Source organism: Lissotriton helveticus, chromosome 1_1 (genome assembly GCF_964261635.1).
Source record: "Lissotriton helveticus chromosome 1_1, aLisHel1.1, whole genome shotgun sequence".
NCBI lineage: Eukaryota > Metazoa > Chordata > Amphibia > Caudata > Salamandridae > Lissotriton > Lissotriton helveticus.
The window spans coordinates 1,431,368,115-1,431,389,720 of NC_136057.1; the positions used below are offsets into that span (position 1 = coordinate 1,431,368,115).

Genomic DNA, 21,606 nt, shown 5'->3' on the forward strand with positions numbered 1-21,606 from the left:
CAGATGATTTACAGCTTCTGTTTACCATTATAATTCTGAAACCTCTATTATGAACTTTCAATCGACTATGAGGAACATCAAAGCCTGGATGGACCAAAACCATCTGAAATTAAACCCGCAAAAAACTGAGCTAGTTCTCACCGGAGACAGTGTCAAAAATTGGGGCCCCCACTACTGGCCGTCAGACTTGGGTCAAGCCCCGACCCCCTCACTGTCAGCAAAGACACTTGGGGTCACCGTGGACTGCGCTCTTTCGCTGAAGGCCCAAGTGGGCAAGGTGGTCTCTAAGTGTTTCTTTCAATTAAGGAAAATCCGGAAGGTTCGGCGCCTTCTCACATCGGAGGCCATCACCCAGGTAGTAATCGCCACCGTGTTGTCCCACCTGGACTATGCGAATTCCATTTACCTAGGCCTCCCCCTCTATCTGTCAAAACGCCTCCAGATGGTGCAGAACTATGCCGCCAGACTGATTTTGAATCAACCCAGATGGCAATCAGCTACCCCTCTACTTATGAAACTTCATTGGCTTCCGGTGATTCAGCGTTCCACTTTTAAAACAGGATGCATGATTTTTAAATCATTACACTGTAAAAGCCCCAAATTCATTGACCAACTTATCACAAAGTATGTACCGTCTCGCAACCTCCGCTCATCCCATCTTGGCCTCCTTCAGATTCCCTCTTTCAAACGCAAGCGCTCTGGTGGCCGCAGATTTGCCACACTGGCTCCTCGTCTGTGGAACACCTTCCCTCTTGAGATTCGGACCTGCCAGGACCTCTTCTCATTTCGGAAAACCTTAAAGACCTGGCTCCACAGACAAACCTATCAATAGCCCGCCACTCCATGTGCCGGTATGTTACTGTCTATGTCAGCGCCAAGAAACCAATCGGTGATAGTGCGCTTAATAAGCTTCTTATTAACATAACACTAAAGTTATTCACAATAAATGCATAGAAATTTAAGTTTACCAAATTGAAGATCAATATGTGAGTATGGACTGTTTGCTGAAGATGCTGTTGCAGCAGTTGATGTGCTTGATGGAGCAGGAAGTTGGTTGTTCTGCAATCTCTGTGTTGCAGTGAAGCTAAGTTGTTGGGATGCTAGTTGTTTAAGTGTTGCACTATATTTGCTGTGCCAAAGGAGGATTTTCTGGATTGATCACACCTTGAAAGAGTTGTTTGGTAAATTTAACAGGTTACTAATGGTTGGTGTGTTTCAGTTAGTATGTGTGTGGACTTTGCTGGAATCTTTAAGGGACACATTAGAGCTTTCAGAATACAGAAACACTTTGTACTTAGTGACGCTAAATTCTGTTTTGTGAAGAACTGTTGAATTTTAAATCCGTCTTTAGAACTAGTGGGAGGGTAGCATTTTAAAGTGTTTGATAGGTTACACTACATGTGTGCATGGAGCTAAAGAAAACTTAGCATGGTTATGCATGGGCATCGTCTCACAGAAAACGTAGCATTCAGGATTGTAAAAGCTTGAGATAGTAATATTTTTAGAGTTGGAGCAGAGTTCCAGTAACATTGATACTAAGGGGCCCATTATGATGTCGGGCGGATTGCCCCTGCCAGGCTGGCGGTAGCCACTGCCGGCCTGGCGTGGGCAATTCGCTCGACATCCTCTCCAGAATTACCCCCGCCATATTACAACATCCCACCGCTGGACACCAATTATGTTGGACCTGGGGTTACCAGTCCACATAGGGTAGCCTGGCTCAGAGTGGAAAAGACTTTCTCAAAGGCAACAGTGTCATACTTGCATCATACCTAAGTAGTAACCAAATGCCCATCCACCAAAAAGGAAACGCCACACCATGTTTAGATGGTTTCTTGTTTTGTTCTTGGTTGTAGGTCACTTTAAAAACTTATACCTTCCGCATTGCAGCGATAATGGGAGCAGTGAACACGGTGGAGTGACCCCCAATATCAAAAACAGTCTAACTGACATCGAGGGCTTCACCTTAGAAGAAATCACTCTGGCAATTTCCTCCCTGTCTGCTGGTAAGGCGCCGGGGCTAGACAGGCTCCCAGGAGATCTTTACAAGCACGAACCTAATATCTGGGCTCCCTACCTAGGGGTACTATTTAATTCCATTTTAATGGGCTTGCCGATTCCTTCCACCTGGGCAGGGGCAGAAATAGTGCCAATTTTTAAAAAGGGGTCCCCCCTCCTTCCTGCAAACTATAGGCCTATAAGCCTAATCGACGTCTCCCAGAAACTCTTTTCTAAGCTCTTGCTAAACCGCCTACATGAGTGGATCAGGGACCATAACATCCTGAGTCCATTTCAAGCAGGCTTTAGGGAGAAAGTCTCAACAGTGGACCAGGTCTTTCGCCTTGCCATGATACACTGGAAAACAGTACAACTGGAGGGTGGCAGCCTCTACACCGTATTTGTGGACCTAAGGGCAGCGTTCGACCTGGTTCCGAGAAACAAGCTGTGGTAGGTCCTTGATAATCTGGGCGTCCCTGAAGGCCTTTTGAAAATGATAACACGCCTCCACACCAGCAATTACGCCCAGGTTAGATGTGGTAGGATGGGAGAACTGTCTGAGAAGTTTCCCGTCGGCAGGGGGGTAAGGCAGGGTTGTGTGCTCGCACCAACCCTGTTCTGCCTCTACGTCAACGGGGTAATCGCCCGTTTAGCGGGCGTATCCAACTCTGACGCACCGAAATTGGCCTCCGAGAGGGTATCAGCCATCATGTTTGCCGACGATACGTTACTATTATCCAAGTCGGCAAAAGGTATCCAGCGCACCCTCGACGGCTTTGTGGACTTCTGTGACACTCATGGTTTAGAAATTAACGCCACTAAGACTAAATTCATGGTTTTTAACCCTCCACAGAAACTCCACTTCTGCCCAAGTATCTCACGTACTAAGCTGGAAAGGGTAAATACCTTCGAATACCTGGGGATCACTTTGAACGATAAATTTACTTGGAGCTCTCACTTGGAAAAAGCGGCACTGAAATTGACCCAGCAGTCGGGAGGTATAATGAAGCTGGTGGCAAACAACAAATCCTCGGTTAGGCCGATTGGCCCTCCACTACAGATCTACAGATCCCAGGCCAAGGGGGCTGTTATCTACGGATCAGAACTCTGGGGCCATGAAAATACATCTAAATTGCTAAAGGTTGAAAATAGATTTATCCGTAACCTTGTAGGGCTACCACTGAGCACCCCCCTTGTCCCGTTGAGAATGGACCTTGGCTTACGCCCGCTTGACGAGGAACTGGCTTTACGCCCACTGGCCTTCTGGCGTAGACTATGGACAACCCCTGAATTGGCCAGTTACAGGGAAGGTCTACGGGAGATCCTAGCCACCCCAGGTGCCGGAAGAATCAAATGGCTCCATTATATTAAGCGTGAATTGGTGGCTGTAGGCCTCCCAAGTATGTGGTCTGACCCTCAGAACATGTGCCACACCTTATCCAAAAAGGATCTAGCCAGGTCACACCGTGAATCTAAACTTTCCCTGATTCTCACCCACCAGCATCCTGGGTCTCTGACAGCGTCCTTTTTCTCCCATAAAGTGAACTACATCATGGAACCTACTCTAGACAAAATTTATCCTAATGAATTGAGAAAATTATACCTTCAGTGGAGACATGGCTCCCTTCCCATCAAAACTTTTACAACCAAATGGAGCCACGATTCTAGTAGTATGTGTCCTGTCTGTAGTAACTCGGATGAAAGTGAGCTCCATATCCTCCTTTTTTGTCCAGCTTACCATGGGATCCGTAGACACTGGATTCTGCCTCTATGCAGAAATCTGGGATTTAAGAAGTGTCTGCACGCTTATAGAGTCTTAAAAACCGACTTGTCAGATCATGTTGTTTTTACAATGGCCAAGTACCTGGGCGCTCTTTGGACCATCAGAAGGAAATGCCTCAAAACATAGACTGAGTATGGATCTGCTTTTACTATTTGTGAACTCCTTTCCAGTACTATTTTTATGCATTTTATATTTCATTGTACAAATCATTTAAATGTAGTGTTTTATACGATTGTCTTTTATGGTACATTGTTACCGAAATAAAGGTATAAACAAGGTTGTAGATCTAATGCCACATGTACATTTAGATTATTACATTCAAGTTACTTGCTTTTATAAACTTTCCCAGTTTCATAGAATCATGGTACTCTGGCAATTCTTGTTTAACCACACATTCTGTAGTGGAATAGCAGTGTAATTAGGCTCAATTCACTATCCCTTCCCTCCCTCCACTGGAAGAGAAACAGGCTCTAGACAGGTCTGTTATATTCTGTTACTATATCTAGACCTTTAGCATTAACAATCCTAAATTGTCTCACAATTGTGGTTCAGTTCGCGATTCCAGTCGATTACGCAACGTTCTTACTCTTTTAGAAATCCGCTCCAGGGCATAAGATTTGACAGTTAGTTGTTCACAGTACTTTTATGAAAAACCCTGGTGTTATCGACAATTCTCCCACAATGACCCCTCTAATGCTTCCCTCCTGCAGGTCTGTGTAGAATTAGTAGGGTTCCAAAGGCCTCCCTCCCCTTTCTCTGCTGTACTTCTTCGTGTCTCTCAGCAGGACTCCGCTAACTCTGGAGGTGACAACAATGCCCTTAAAGTACTTGAGGCTCCCAACCACACTTTCCCGATCTTACCAAGTGACTGCTGTGTGGTTCTGGAGCCGCTCACTCCGCTCGCTCTCCTGTTGCTTCAATTGGCCGCCAGCCCAGGGATTTTAGGCTCCCGGCAGCTGCTTGGGCCGGGAATACACAGTGGTTTGTTTTGCGTTGCTCTCGGCTTCCGATCCCGCCCTCCTCTCGCTCGTCAGAGAGGGTGGGTGTGGAATGCAGGCCGGCCTCCTCTTCCTCCCGTCCCCTTCTTCTGGCGTTTGCTTGTCAGAGCGCGCAATCTCCCACGGCGCCTCCTCAGGGGGAACCCACACTCTGCGGACCAAACCCGGGCCCCCTCCCTACCCCCCAATCTCCTCAATGAGGGGCCCGCCGACGCCGTCAGTTCTCAGCAGGGGCACCGCTCGGCGGCGGGGATCTCAGCGGCCAGCCGCCTTAAGGTAAGTTTAACTTTCCCCCTACGTTTTGTCCAGCAAAGTCCTGGGGACAGTGGCGGAGATTCGCCCGACCTTCCGCACCACGTGTACTATGTCCACAAGATAATTAGGATTATGGCCAGAGGGACTAGACCGGTCGGTCACTGGGCCCGATAACGCCGGACAGCAGTCATGTTACATGGGGCCCTGGACGGGGGTTTTAGGATCATACTCCACAACCACCCGACCACTGTTCGCCCTCCTTTCCTCCCGGGTCAGAAGTCCCTCACCGGCCTGGTTCCTTACAGGATTTCTGCTCAAGTGGTGAAAGGTGCACAAGGGGAAGTAACAGGACAGTCTCTCCCCAATTTGATGACTTTCCTGATGTAATTCCTAGATCGGCAATGTCCCGCTTTTCACCGGAAGATCAGTGACGTTGCTTCTAGGGAAGTTACTAAGGTTGGATGGTATAAAGTCAACGAACCAGTGGTATGGCTCAGTCAGTAACTAGGGGGTGACATCTACAACCAGGACAGCCGACCCTAGGGATGATCTAACCAGGATCAGTGTGCCTTCCTCCCTTTGCCACCGCTTTACTCCTAACCAGGTTCCCTCCAGACTCTTTCTGGCTACTCCCCACCAAAATGGCCGCCCTGGTTCTGTCCTTTTATAGACTGGGCCCTGGTCATTGGAATCAGCTGGACGGTTCTAGAGCCTTCCCAGTGTATTCCTATGGCACTGGTCCCTGAGGTAAAAAAATGTGGCAGTTGCCAGCCACCATTTTGTGTCTCTGTACCCACCAATTTGTATGGGCAGCTAGGTCATAATAAAAAATATTAGAGGCGCAAGGTAGCACCTAACCCCTAGGACAACACTAAAAATTCCAATTGGCAAAAAGGGGAAAAAAAAGTTAGGAGGCAAAAGGGGACAAAATAAATAAATAATAGGAAGGGACCACCCAAAGGGCTGACAGGTCTAACACGCGTCCCCCCCAGCTGAAAGTGGGGAGAGCTACCCAACCCCTTGGGAGTTCTCATCACTAAGGCGGAAATACCTAGAGAGTCCGTCTGCATTGGCGTGGTCCACTCCAGGTCGATGTTCCACCCGGAAGTCCATTCCCTGTAGGGAGATAGATCATCTCAACAGCTTGGGATTTTCTCCCTTCATTTGCATCAGCCAACGAAGGGGTCGGTGGTCTGTCTGCACCAGGAAGTGCGAGCCAAACAGGTATGGCCGCAGCTTCTTCAGAGCCCACACCACCGCAAAGGCTTCCCGCTCAGTTGCACTCCACTTCTGTTCCCGGGGAAGCAGTTTTCTGGACAGAAAGACTACAGGTTGATCCAGACCCTCTTCATTGAGTTGCGATAACACTGCCCCAATGCCATGTTCTGATGCGTCTGTTTGGACAATGAATTCCTTGGAAAAATCAGGGGCTCTTAGGACTGGAGCCTCACACATTGCTTGTTTCAAGGTGTTAAAGGCTCGCTGACAAGCGTCCGTCCAGACTACCCATCGGGGTTGCTTCTTGGAAGTGAGTTCAGTTAAGGGTGCCACAATTGTGCCATACCCTTTCACAAAGCGACGGTAGTAACCTGTGAGGCCCAGGAAAGCTTGGACCTCGGTTTGGGTCTTGGGGGGCTCCCAGGCCATGATAGCCTCAATCTTCGCCTGGAGGGTCTGCACTGTTCCCCTGCCCACCAAGTGGCCTAGGTACACCACCGACCCCTGCCTGATCTGACACCTGCTGGCCTTGATTGTGAATCCAGCCTGTTTCAGGGATTGGAGAACAGCTTGTAGGTGACACAAGTGGTCCTCCCAGCTGCTGCTGAAGACGGCAATGTCATCTAGATAAGCAGCAGAGAAGGCCTCCATCCCGGAGAGGATCTTGTTCACCAGCCGCTGAAAAGTGGCAGGAGCGTTCTTGAGCCCAAAGGGCATCACACAGAAGTGGTAGTGGCCCTCAGGCGTGGAGAAGGCTGACCTTTCCTTTGCTCCATCTGTCTTTGGGAGATCTGCCAGTACCCTACCCTGAAGTGAGGTCAAAGGTACTCAAATATTGGGCAGCTCCCAGCCGGTCAATGAGTTTATCCGCCCTAGGGATCGGATGTGCATCGGTTTTGGTTACTGAATTCAGTCCCCGGTAATCTACACAGAACCTTAGTTCTGGAGTAGTGCCCGGTGGGGCAGCCTTTGGTACCAAAACCACCGGACTGCACCAGGGGCTACTCGAAGGTTCAATTACTCCTAGCTCCAGCATCTTAGTGACTTCGCTATGAATGCTGGCCTTCACCTTATCCGACAGCCGGTAGGTCTTAGACTTCACAGGTGGGCTGTCCCCTGTGTCCACATCATGGGTACACAGGTGGGTCCTTCCCGGGATAAGGGAGAACAGCGAGGAGTACTGCTCCAGGACCTGTTGGCAGTGCCTCCGCTGTTCAGGAGTCAGGGATGGTGAGAGATTCACTCCCTCATCCTTTTCCTGGGACAAAAATAGATCAGGGAGAGGCTCACTCTCCTCTTCCTCTGCTCCATCAGTCACCATCATTAAGATGACCTCGGGCCTCTCATGGTGGGGTTTGAGGCGATTGGCATGGAGCACCCGATGGGGCTGCCGGGGGGTCTTAAGATCCACTAAATAAGTGGCCTTACCCTTCTTCTCAATCACCTCACAGGGGCCTGTCCAGCAATCCTGAAGGGCACTCAGCTCTCCAGGTTCCATCACCCACACTTTCTCGCCAGGCTCCAACTCCAAAGGGTGAGCATTGTGGTCATACCACTCTTTCATCACTGCTTGGCTGGCTTCCAAGTTGTCAGAAGCTTGCTTCCACAATTTAGCCATTTGGCTCCAGAAGGCCAGCATGTAGCTCACCACATCCTGGGGAAGCTTCCTGGGAGACTTTTCCCATCCATCTTTCACCAGACTGAGCGTTCCATGTACAGGGTGCTCATACAGAAGCTCGAAAAGGGCTGAAGCCCAATCCCTTCTGTGGCACTTCCCTGTAGGAAAACAACAGACAGGGTAGGAGGACGTCCCATTTCCTCCGCAGGCTCTCAGGCAGACTTCGGATCATGCCTTTCAAAGTTTTGTTGAACCTTTCCAGTGTGGTAAACCGATAGGTAACCCCACACTCCTTCCACATAGCCCGCATGTAAGCCGACATGAAGTTGGCCCCCCTGTCGGACACAACCTCCTTGGGGAAACCCACTCGGGTAAAGATCCCCATCAGGGCCCTAGCCGCTGCAGGTGCAGTAATGGTCCTCAGAGGAATTGCCTCTGGGTACCGTGTGGCGTGATCCACCAGAAGCAGGATAAACCTGTGACCAGTAGAAGTTGGTGGATCCAATGGCCCCACAATGTCGATGCCTACCCTTTCAAAGGGGGTGCTAACGACAGGAAGTGGTTCCAGGGGAGCTTTCAGCTTCACCCCTGTTTTCCCACTCGCTTGGCAAGACACACATGTCCGGCAGTAAGTGTCGGATGCCACCTTCATCTGAGGCCAATAAAAGTGGGGGACAAGCCGGGCAAAGGTCTTGTCCTGACCCAAGTGTCCTGCCAAGGGTATCTCATGAGCCAGTTCGAAAAGAAAGGCTCGGTAACGTTGAGGCACAACCAAGGCCCGTGACGAACCATGCACTGGTGCCTTGGGTTCACTGTAGAGGAGTCCATCCTCCCAGTAAATATGGTAGTTCCCAGTAACGTTACCTGCTGCCTGGGCTTCGGCCTGTCGCCTCAGTCCCTCAAGGGTAGGGCACTCCTTCTGACCCTTACAAAACTCCTCCCTGGTAGGCCCCCCTTCCACATCCCACTCGACAGGGATAGGTAGGTTTTCCAGGGAGGCAACATCCCCCTCCGCGGACTCCTGGTCCACCACCACAGGTGGCCTATCCGTCTCACGGGGCGTGGATGCTGAGGCAGGCTTCTCCTGTCCCCGGATCTTTCCCTTCCTGGCAGCTGGCGGTGCCTTTGTTTCAGGCTCCAGCCCTGGTGAACTCCCCCTCCAGGTAGTCGCGGACCTTGTGCTGGCACAGGCCCAGTCAGGTATACCCAGCCTCTCAGAATGAGTCTGGTATTCCACCTCCTTCCAAGCATTGTGCTCCATATCATTCCCCAACAGACTATCAACTGGCACGGCAGGGCTTACGGCAACTCGAAGTAGACCTGCAACCCCTTCCCACTCAAATGGAACCTCGGCCACCGGGTAGTGACCCATTCTGCCGTCAGCCATTGCGGCGGGGTGGAGTACATGTGGAATCACCTGCTCTGGAGACACCAGATGACTCCTTACCATAGTCATACTGGCTCCTGTGTCTCTCAGAGCTTCCCCTCTTTGGCCATTGATGGTGGAAACTGTTTTGGGGGCCTCTTGAGAACTCCCTCTTTTTATCTCCTCCCTCTTTCTTCTGGGGAGCGCCCTGTCTGGTCCTTTGGGAATCCCCTCCAGTCCCCTTTGAGGACACCCGGGTACTAGCCCAGATGTCCGCCTCCTCAGTAAGCTTCCGGGGGCTGGTCAGCTTGCTGTCCACCAGGTATTGTCGCAGCTCGGGAAAACATTTCTCGAGTAGGTGCTCCTTGAGGATAAGATCATACAACCCCTCGCAGTTCCCCACCTCGCTGCCTTGCACCCACCCCTCCAGGGCCTTCTTTGCATAGTCTAGGAAATCCACCCAATTCTGTGTGCCCAGTTTATGGCTGCTCTTAAACTTCTGTCGGTATTTTTCTGGAGTCAACCCAAACTTTTTTATCAGCGCCACTTTCATGGTGGGGTAGTGGGTCTGCTCTCCCTGCTCTAGGGCCAAAAGTGTATCCCTTCCTGCAGGAGGCATGTATTTATACAAGCCACCCCCCCCAGTGTTTTTCCAATATCCCATGGGCTCTTAAGGAGACCTCATAGGCAGCCAGCCACTTTGCAATGTCATCCCCTGCGCTGTAGCTGGGGACTACATCCTTGGACAAATAGGGTCTGAGTTCCCTGGTTAGGTCTTTGAATTTGCTGCCACCTACAGGAGTACCGGGAGTCCCTATTTGCAGGGCTTTTAGGTCTAGCTCCTTTAGACTCAATTCATGAGCCATCCTCTTTTCCTCCGTCTCCTTCTCCAACCTAGCTAGCTCCCACTTCAACTGCCTCTTCTCTCTCCGGTCAGCTAATTCGGCTTCAGTCAAGCTCCTTACAGAGACACTACTGCCCTCCCTCGAAAGTGTCCTAGGCCCTGTTAGTAGGTTCCCCCTTCGGTTTGGGACAGTACATCCACTCCGATGACAGTGTCCCAATCCCACTCTTCCTCCTCCTTCTCCCGTCTGGGTGAGCTGCCACCCATGCTCTCAAGCTGGTTTGGAGTGTTAGGAGTGCACTCATTGCAACTGGTTTTCCTACGTAATCTTGTGTCACAACTAATCTGTTAAATGTACCAGATCCTGTAATGTTCCTTGTGGTTATTAAATTAGGAAAAACTTGTTGTGAAGGACTTAAATTAGAAAGGAATCATTTCTGAAAGGCAAATTATAGTTTTCAATGTTTATTTGTTGCCTTGACCAATGCTTGTTAATTTTTGACATGAGGCTTTTACCTGATTGCGCACTTTGTTGATCGCGTGGACATTTAGAAAGGCTTTCACGCGCAGCTTGACAGAACGTTCAAGTCTGAGGGAGAAGTCTACTTAAGGAGCGAGCGCTAACGGTTCTGTGCTTCATCTCAAGTTGACGATACGAAGAGCACTTCAGTTTAGCGGCTCCGACCTTGAACTCGACCTGATTCCTGGCATTTTCCTTTTATTTAAGTTTAAGCCCAACCGCCTCCAGCCCCTTTAATTCCTGTTACTTCAACTTGATTTCCGACCCTTTCCGCTAGCCTCTTACCAGAATACTTGTTCGTCTGGGTGAAGTTTTCCGAGGAGCCACGAGGACAGATGACGACTTCTTTCCCACGACGGAAGTCAAGCCGGTGATTTCTTCGACGGACCGACCAAAAGCGAGAAAGGACAGTAAGATTAATTATTTCAAAGAAGGACTAAAAGAACATTGACTTTGGGGTTTCGTGCCAAGACAAAACAAGTTTTGAAATTAACAAATGCTGTAGGTAATCGGTAGACTGAATTGTTAAACAAACCTTGACAAAAGCAATTCAGTTATCAGTTTGAATTTTGCTGAGACTTCAATATTAATGGATGTTAAATAGTTATCAAAAGCCAAAGATAGTTTTAGAGCAATACTTAATCTCTGGGGATTTAAGTTGTTAAGTATATTTACAAACAGCCCAGAGTATAGGTTGCTTGTTGTTCTTTTAATTCTTAATTTTCAGAATCCCTTGAACTGAGAAACTACTGAGATCTTCAGGTATGTGCATGTGCATGAGTTACAAGAGTTAATTAGTCTAACAAATTAACATACTAATTAATTCATGTTTTTTAAGACAAAAGGTTCAGAATTGATTAATCTCAACTTTGTTTTTAAGGAGGCAGTCCTAAGTTAGTTTAATTGGATGTACTTGACTCCTGACTCAGTTAAGTGTGAACAAGGGCCGTTAATTTCTATGGTCAGTAAACCTTGATGTGATTTAATATTTAAGAAATCTTTAATATTAATTGGCAGAGTTGTTGACCAAGTGTACTGTGTCACAGGATTACGTGAAACCAGGATTGCATGAATTCAAAACTACGGCCTAGAACACTTTCAAGAGAAACAGCAACAGGAACCAGTGTTTGTTGTTGTTTGTTTGTTTCTCTCTCCACTTCCCCTTTCCCTTATGGAGTAGTTGACATAGTCAGAGTTTCAATCCTGATTGTGTTAGTTGATCCTTGAGGGAGTTGGGAGTTTGCGGCGTCAAGAGGAAACAACTGGAGTGACTCTCGTTACTGCTCAACATGGAGTTCCCCCTTTTTCGCACCTCGCTTGAAAAACACCCCCTTTTTCTGACAAAATTCTCTGAGTTGTGCCGCAGTATAGGTCTCCAACTCTTCCAAATCAAATTCCATTTTGCCAACAGGGTTTCAAACAGCCACCTGGAAGAAGTTAAGGAAGGGTGTAAAGTAATAGCTACCTCCACCCACCACCAGGAGTAAATTTGGAAAAGCAAAACTGTTAATTAGGGAGACCGCCAGGAGAAAACTCCAGGTGTGGGTATGTGGCGCACACTGAGCCACTACTAAGCAGATGCAAGCATAAGTTCCAATCCCACCGCTGGACACCAATTATGTTGGACCTGGGGTTACCAGTCCACATAGGGTAGCCTGGCTCAGAGTGGAAAACACTTTCGCAAAGGCAACAGTGTCATACTTGCATCATACCTAAGTAGTAACCAAATGCCCATCCACCAAAAAGGAAACGCCACACCGTGTTAAGAAAAGTAGAAAATCTTTATATTTTCTTTTTAGATGGTTTCTTGTTTTGTTCTTGGTTGTAGATCTAATGCCACATGTACATTTAGATTATTACATTCAAGTTACTTGCTTTTATAAACTTTCCCCCAGTTTCATCGAATCATGGTACTCTGGCAATTCTTGTTTAACCACACATTCTGTAGTGGAATAGCAGTGTAATTAGGCTCAATTCACTATCCCTTCCCTCCCTCCACTGAAAGAGAAACAGGCTCCAAACAGTTCTGTTATATTCTGTTACTATATCTAGACCTTTAGCATTAACAATCCGAAATTGTCTCACAATTGTGGTTCAGTTCGCGTTTCCAGTCAATTACGCAACAATCTTACTCTTTTAGAAATCCGCTCCTGGGCATAAGATTTGACAGTTAGTTGTTCAAAGTACTTTTATGAAAAACCCTGGTGTATTCGACAATTCTCACACAATGACCCCTCTACTGCTGCTTAATGCTTCCCTCCTGCAGGTCTGTGTAGAATTAGTAGGGTTCCAAAGGCCTCCCTCCCCTTTCTCTGCTGTTCTTCTTCGTGTCTCTCAGCAGGACTCCGCTAACTCTGGAGGTGGCAACAATGCCCTTAAAGTACTTGAGGCTCCCAACCACACTTTCACGACCTTACCAAGTGACTGCTGTGTGGTTCTGGAGCCGCTCACTCCGCTCGCTCTCCTGTTGCTTCAATCGGCCGCCAGCCCAGGGATTTCATGCTCCCGGCAGCTGCTTGGACTGGGAATACACAGTGGTTTGTTTTGCGTTGCTATCGGCTTCCGATCCCGCCCTCCTCTCGCTTGTCAGAGAGGGTGGGTGTGGAATGCAGGCCGGCCTCCTCTTCCTCCCCCCCCCTTCTTCTGGTGTTTGCTTGTCAGAGCGCGCAATCTCCCGCGGCGCCTCCTCAGGGGGAACCCACACTCTGCGGACCAAACCCGGGCCCCTCCCTACCTCCCAATCTCCTCAATGAGGGGCCAGCCGACGCCGTCAGTTCTCAGCAGGGGCACCGCTCGGCGGCGGGAATCTCAGCAGCCAGCCGCCTTAAGGTAAGTTTAACTTTCCCCCTACGCTTTGTCCAGCAAAGTCCTGGGGACAGTGGCGGAGATTCACCCGACCTTCCGCACCACTCGTACTATGTCCACAAGATGATTAGGATTATGGCCAGAGGGACTAGACCGGTCGGTCACTGGGCCCGATAACTCCGGACAGCCCTGGACGGGGGTTTTAGGATCATACTCCACAACCACCCGACCACTGTTCGCCCTCCTTTCCTCCCGGGTCAGACGTCCCTCACCGGCCTTGTTCCTTACAGGATTTCTGCTCAAGTGGTGAAAGGTGCAAAAGGGGAAGTAACGGGACAGTCTCTCCACAATTTGATGACATTCCTAAAGTAATTCCTAGATCGGCAATGTCCCGCTTTTCACCGGAAGATCAGTGACGTTGCTTCTAGGGAAGTTACTAAGGTTGGATGGTATAAAGTCAACGAACCAGTGGTAGGGCTCAGTCAGTAACTAGGGGGTGACATCTACAACCAGGACAGCCGACCCTAGGGATGATCTAACCAGGATCAGTGTGCCTTCCTCCCTTTGCCACCGCTTTACTCCTAACCAGGTTCCCTCCAGACTCTTTCTGGCTACTCCCCACCAAAATGGCCGCCCTGGTTCTGCCCTTTTATAGACTGGGCCCTGGCCATTGGAATCAGCTGGAAGGTTCTAGAGCCTTCCCAGTGTATTCTTATGGCACTGGTCCCTGAGGTAAAAAAAGTGGCAGTTGCCAGCCACCATTTTGTGTCTCTGTATCCACCATTTTGTATGGGCAGCTAGGTCATAATAACAAAAATTAGAGGCACAGGGTAGCACCTAACCCCTAGGACAACGCCAAAAATTCCAATGGATAAAAAGGGAAAAAAAAGTTAGGAGGCAATAGGGGACAAAATAAATAAATAATAAGAATGGACCACCTAAAGGGCTGACAGGTCTAACAGGGACCCATTATAATGTCGGGCGGATTGCCCCCGCCAGGCTGGAGGTAGCCACTGCCAGCCTGGTGTGGGCAATTTGCTCAACATCCTCTCCAGAATTCCCCCGCCATATTAGAATGGCGGGGGGACCGCGGCTGATGGAAAGACCGTCCGCCGATTTTCCGCCCCTGTTGCCTTGCGGCCGGGGCGGAAAATGTTTAATATGGTGGCGGTGTCTATTAGACTCCGCCACCCATATTGGCATCGGCTTTCAGACATGCCTGGGGGCGGAGGGGTGGGGGTTGCACACAGGAAGGGGTACCTGTGGTACCCCCCTTCATTTTCATAAACAAACCGGCAGGCACCGCGCGGTGCCTGCCGCTTTGTTTATGCAAATGCTGAAATGCATTTTTAGCAATGTGGCGGGCGGTGCCGAGAGCACCGCCCGTCACAATGCTAAAAATGCAGAATGTGCCTGCCACTGTGGCGGGCACATCCTAATACCCCCCCTGTGGGACCCCCGCCCTTATGGCGGCCGTCCCAATCCCCGCTAGGATGACGGGCGGACAAAGTCTGCCCGTCATCCTAATAGGCCCCTTAATTTTCTTTTTGTAATTCAGGAATCATTTTGTGTAGCTGTTTCAATATACATTTAACTGTTCCTCTTTGAAGGTCAAGAAGCAACACTGTTCCTCTACACAATATTGTTCGATGGTAGTATAAAAAGTAGTGGTAATTTCACTGTCACCAAGGTAGATATCTGACAATAGAATGAATGATATTTTTACAACACTATTTCATAGTCCTAATGCAAAAGGTGTGTATAGACTCAACAAAAGATTTTTTTTTACATATATAGGCAGTAACAGGTAAGTATAATTTACAATTCCTTTTATGGATTGAAGGTGGTCATAAGTTGCATTCAAAACATTGGGCCTGTTGAAAAGAAAGTGAAAAGTAAGTTGTAATTAATATTGCATGTTTTAAAGATGAATAGGTTGTTGAAATAAAAACTTTAAAGGTATTTATATGGCAAACTTAGTTCAAGGGTCAGAATATGCAGTATCATAATCTGGATATCGGCACACAAAGTAGTTTTGTTCAGTGCCAGTAACTACTGTGAAAGTTTGTGCTTTTTAAAACCAAAAATATTTTTGGGTTTTGCCAAAGTTTGTTTTAATGGTGAGGGCACAGCAGCTTCCACTGCAATAACGTTTTAGTAACACGATGCCAAAAGAAGTCACGCAATGACAAAACTAAAAAGCTGACCATCAATTTTAGAGTTACTGCCTTTGCCAATGTTTGTTTTCCATACTCTTTTTGAAACTAGTTAGAGATTTTCCATAATGACATTTTTGAGAAATAGTATGGATCAACATTTAACTAAAAGATTCTGCCAAAAAATGGTAAGTCAAATTTTATAGTAGTTTAGCAAAATGTTTTTTTTTCCTGCTTTCCCTTTTTTATTAGCATTTTAGTTTGAAAGGAAAGAATCTTCAATCTTGCTTTTAAGCTTCTGCAATTATTTGCATAAAAAAACAGAGCATTCTGGGAGCAGGAAACATATTTTTATTTATTTATTTGTTTGAATTTATATGGCGCACAGCTACCCAGCAAAGGGTTTCCCAGCGCGACAGATCCCAGTGTCAATGCGGTTACAGGAATTAGATGTTGAATAGTCATGTTTTTAGGGCTATCCTGAATTTGATGTAGCTTGGTTCAGACCGCAATGTGTGTGGCATTGAATTCCAAAGTGTGGGTCCTAGAAAAGAAAAGGACTTGCCACCCATGCGTGACAACTTGATCTTTGGGATTTCAAAATTATTTGCCATAGAGGACCGAAGAGATCTAGAAGGACGGTAGGGGCGCATCAGGCTTTGTAGGTATTTTGGATCGGTTTTGGTGGAAATCCTGTGCATGAAACATAGGGATTTGAATTTGACCCGATTTTTAATTTTTAACCAGTGTAGTTTCCTAATGTATTTGGTAGTTGGAGTAGTGATGGGAATTTTCCAGAGTAGTCTGGCTGCTGCATTCTGTACTGACTGTAACCTGCGGACAGTAGCTTTATTTGCCCCCAGGTGCAGAGCATTGCCATAATCTAATCTGGATGTGATCAGGGCGTTGACAACTGTTTTCTTGGTGTTTTCAGGTAGCATCCAGCAGATCTTTTTAAGCCATTTCAATATGGCGAAGCAGGTGGATGACGTTTTTACTGCTTGCTGGTGTAGACTGAGTGAGTCGTCAATAATGACTCCCAGGTTGCGGGCATGCGCGACAGGGGTAGGGGGGGTACCCATTTCAGATGGCCAGTGTTGGGGTCCCCAAAGATCTTTGTTTTTACCTAACACGATTAACTCGGTTTTCTCGCCGTTAAGTTTTAGAAAGTTTTTCTGCATCCAACCGGCGATTTTACTAAGTCCGAGTTGTAGGGAGGATGAATTGTCAGCGTCTGCTGCTGATAGTGAAAAAAGCAGCTGAGAGTCATCAGCGTAAGAAAACATTAAAAGCCCAGTGTCTTCCACAATCTTGGACAGGGGACTCATATAAACATTAAAAAGCAACGGGCTGAGAATGGAGCCCTGAGGTACTCCGTGTTTAAATGTCCTTGTATCAGAACAGGCAGTTTGCGAAAATACCTGAAACGTTCGATTTTCTAATAGTGATCTGATCCAATTAAGAGCTGCCCCGCGAATACCTAGAGAGTGGAGAGTCTGGGCGAGGACCGCATGCGACACGGTGTCGAATGCCGCGCTGAGGTCGAGTAGCACAAGTGCTACTGTTTCGCCCTTATCTACCATGCGACGGATGTTTTCGGTCACTCCTAGCAATGTAGACTCAGTGGAAAAACCTGCACGAAATCCCGACTGGTGAGTGGGTAACAGATCATGAGTGGTGATGAAATCTGTAAGGCAACGATGAACATGCTTCTCTAATAATTTAGCAAAGGTGGGTAGCAATGATATTGGGCGAAAGTTAGCTGGCAGGTTGGGGTCTGCGCCAGCTTTCTTTAAGAGTGGATGAATCATCACATGCTTCCATTCACTGGGTACAGTTTGTTCAAGTAACGACGTATTAAGGAGATCGGTAATTGTAGTTAGAACGTTACTGCTTAGTTGTTTTAAGATTGAACATGGCAGTGGGTCTCTAGGAGAGCCTGATTTGATGGTTTTTAGTAGCCCTTGAACCATGTCAGGATTCAGCAGGGGCCAACTATCTAGTGTGGCAAAAGATGTATCATCCAAGGAAGGGCAATCAGTAGTACCTATGGTATTACCTGACGTATGTGATGAGCAATTGGGGGTCGCTTCAGGAGTGAAGTTGTGTTCATTGGCAGCATAGTTGATGTCTTGGTGAATTTTATCAACTTTATGAATAAAAAAGTTGGCTAACATGTCACATTGCGTTTTGTTTAGCTCAGGTGGAGGTTGGGACGTATTGGATCCCGCCAGCTCTTTGACTAACTTGAAAAGTGTTTTAGAGTGGTCTAAAGCATTTGTGATTTTTGTGCAGATGAATTCTGCTTTGACTTTGTTACACTGTTTTTGGTAAGCTGTTAGCTGAATTTTATATTTTTCCTTATCTGCAAGTAAGTAAAACCTCCTCCATTGACGTTCGAGATTCTTACATTTAGTTTTTTCATTTTGTAAAATATCATTGAACCAAGGTGCAGGAGAGCGATGGGTGTTTTGTTTTAACTTTGTTTTAGGCAGAATGGAATCAATGGCTGAAAGAAGCCAGTTTTGTACTGTGGAGGAGAGCTGTTGAACAGTAGTCTTAGTGCAAGGGCGATGTTTTTCCAGTAGGGCATTGAGATTGTCAATATCAAGTTTTTTCCATTTCCTTATGAGCTGAGTGGGTAAAGGTATGTTATCGTTGTTTGATAGGTCAACCTGAAGATTAAATTTAATCAGGAAGTGATCGGACCAAGGCAAAGGCTGGGCAGACTGCGTCTCAATGTTGTTGAGGTTGGAAAAGATGGGATCCAACAGATGCCCTGCACGGTGTGTAGGACCGGAATTCTTTAAGGTTAAATTAATAGCTGCTAAGTCATTTATAAGAACTTTGGCCCAGGAGCAATCCTCATCCTCTAAGTGCAGGTTTATATCACCTAGAATAGTAAAGTTGGCAGTTCTCATAGCCAGTGGACCGATGAGTTCAGACATATTTGTGACCCATTTGGATGCTGCCGCCTCGGGAGGACGATATATAAGGATACCGGATAGGGTGAAATTAGGGGCTAGTGTAAGTTTAAAAATTGCCGCCTCAGAACCCCCGCATGAAAGCGGCTTAAAATCGCAGTGAAATAATTTTTTTAAAATTACAGCAATTCCTCTACCAGGTTTCTTATCCCTGTCCAGTCTGGTAATGGCATAGGAATCAGGAAGTGCCATAACTATATCAGGTCCTGAGCTATCTTTGAGCCATGTTTCTGTAACAAACAGTGCATCCGGTGTTTCATCTAAGAGCAAATTAAAAATTTCTGATTTATGTTTTGGTAAGGAGCGACAGTTGAGACTAATGAAGGAAAATATTTGTGATTTTTGCTGAGTTTTGAAGGTATCATTCTGCGTGGATTTGGTCCCTACTGGGTCAATATGTAGGTGGCATGTTGGACAGGAATCCTTTCCCTCCTCTAAGTGTAAGAGTCTGCAGGAAGATTTAATAGCCGTTTGTAGTGCCTTCAAATGGGCTGACGTATATTTAATATGAGGGGCTTCTAAGGGGTTTATCACATCTTTGGCTGTAGGAGATACCTGTGCTGAGTCAGGGTCCGAGTTAGATGATGAAGCCATCGCCCAGAAGCACGTCCGAGGCGCGGACGGGCGCAGACGGGCTGACTCTGGCGTGACTCCGGCGCTGAGATGGCGCGTCCACAAACGCGCCCGCTAGCGGGGAGAACAACCGATTCCTTAAGTTGAGGACACTGGAGCTCTCTCACTGCTCTCGCCCCCTCACTCAATATGGCCGCTGTACAATATGTCAATACTGCACCTCGATCTCCAGCCCTAAAATCGGCTGTGATCGTCAGGACAAGGCGAAAATAGTGCCTACTGAGTGCCAGGTGTGCTGGGTGCAAGCAGTATGGAAATTCAACAATTTAGGAATTAAAAATCGGCGTTTTTTAAAAATTCAAACACGTTGCACGCAGTAGCTCTAAATGGCTCCTAGCGTGATCTGAGCACAAACAAAGTATTTGCAAAGCGCTGGAAACATAGCCTCATAGTAGTAAACGTTGCAAATGTGTGTACACTTTTTTTACTAGAAAAGCTGCCAGTAGAGTAGTCTCAGCTTACAACATTTATTTTGAAAACTCACTCTAATATTAATGAGTTTTAATCAATGTGGTGGAAGGTCATTAACATATGGACACAAATATTACCTCGGCAGCAGACTGTTCCCATTGCTGCTCCTGAACGTCTTATTGAAAATTGGCAGCTGAAGGATTTGTGCTGCAGGGGATGGACTACTTGTTCCAAGGACAAAGTAAATGTGATTTTTTGATACCCCTGGCTCCAATAAATATATCATGGTGATCATTGAGAGGTGCAAGAGTTCCTGATAAGTATACGTGGGTCAGACGTGTTTCAGAGCTGTATGCTTTTCTATACAGTAGGCACTGACAGTAATGCAGTGAGAGCTTACAACATTTACTTAGAGTGTCCAGATGAATAATAAAGGCATTCAATTAATGAAGCATAAATACAGGTTTGAAAAGCGTTAATATATGGGCAAACATATTACGTTAACTGCAGACAGTGCTCTTCCCTGACCTATTACGTGGTATTGCTAACTGGTTGGCAAAGGGTTTGTGCTGCTGGGAGTTGGGCCTACTTGTTCCAAGGATATAATACATATGAAAACTTGTTGACGATGATCCCAACCAATATATCCAGTGCGTTGGACTATAGGAATTCCACATCCCTGACGGTGCATAGCCAGCTTTCAAACATAGTGGAGGCAACTTAGAAAAGATCCTTACCATAAAGTTTTCTGTAGAAATTGCTGAAACTTTTTCGTTGTAGATAGCACAAGACTTTTCAACAGACTGTAAATGTAAAAAAGAGGTATATAAGTGCATCATAATAGCAATGCTAACCATTGGAAAGTTAATTTGCAAATTATTGTAGATGTTGCAAGGGTTTTGAAATCAACGCAATGGGACTGTGGCAACTATTCAAAACAGCAATAATTATTTGTATTGGGGTTGAAAACCAATCATAGGTTTGATAGCAACTGTGTTAGGACCATAGTAGTGGTGAGACAAAATGATATGCAAATAGCAATATGGTTCCGACGGGCATTATAGATTAGTTTGTTAGATGTTCATAAATGTTATCCTTGAAAACCCTTTTTGCTATTTACGAGTATTTTAAAGAAGTAAACTATTAAGAAGATGAGTAACTGCCATTGGTGATAGTCGTGACGCTTCAATTGTTGTACGGAAATCTTTTAGAGAGATACGGATGATTATGTTTAATAGTTTGCTTTTTTTAATTTCATAAAGAGAAATTATATTGGCAATTTTATATTTATGCAATATAATAAATAATAAAGAGGTAAGGAACATTTTTTGTAGGGAAAAGTTACCTAAAATTTAATGAAAACTCTTGACAGGTCTGAATTTTGTTACTCCGTGAATCATGACCCATTGTCTTTGTTAAAGGTTTGGAAGTGTATAGAAAATATTGTAGAAATATGATTTTTAGTATGGAGAGTTTACATTTTACGGTACAGATGTCTACATTAGATACATTACAAAATTATTTGAAAAGATTACCATTTAAATTATTTGATAACATTTTTTTAGAAAGTTTAAACTATTACAACCAGTAATATTTTCCAAGAATAACTTTGAAAACGGACTAATAAATGTTGAAAAACTTGCACTTACCAGAAGTATCCAATGACAGGCAGTATTTGTCGGAGTAAGAAGAATGTCCATTTTCTGAAAAGGTACCTGTAAAGTTAAAATGCAATCGATATTAGGTTTACAGTACAACCCAAATACATTTGTTTAGAGTTATAAGTATTAGAAAAAGTGAATATTAATAAATATATTTTGAAAAGGAACAATGTTTTTTTGAAAAACTTTTAAAATTATCTTACATTTGTCATAGTCTTCTAAACGTTACTCGATTCTACTCATAAACATTAATTCAAATAGAGGTCTGAGAGGGCCATATGAGGTAGCAGTAACTATTGCAACCATGTACGCATCTTTTTAAAGAATACAGGTTTGAGAGTGTCACGTGACGCAGT

The 21,606-nt window shown here is 46.2% G+C and overlaps 1 long non-coding RNA gene across 1 annotated transcript in view; it reads right to left on the reverse strand.

The window, feature by feature from the left end:
* Positions 1 to 21,305, reverse strand: part of LOC144773237 (uncharacterized) — a 39,419-nt gene extending 18,114 nt beyond the window's left edge. Inside the window, exons 1-3 of the long non-coding RNA XR_013599933.1 lie at positions 21,239 to 21,305; positions 20,327 to 20,392; positions 10,886 to 10,977 (exon numbers count right to left, since the gene is read on the reverse strand). This is a non-coding gene — a long non-coding RNA (uncharacterized LOC144773237). The remainder of the gene's footprint in view (positions 1 to 10,885; positions 10,978 to 20,326; positions 20,393 to 21,238) is intronic.
* Positions 21,306 to 21,606: the final 301 nt, after the last annotated feature.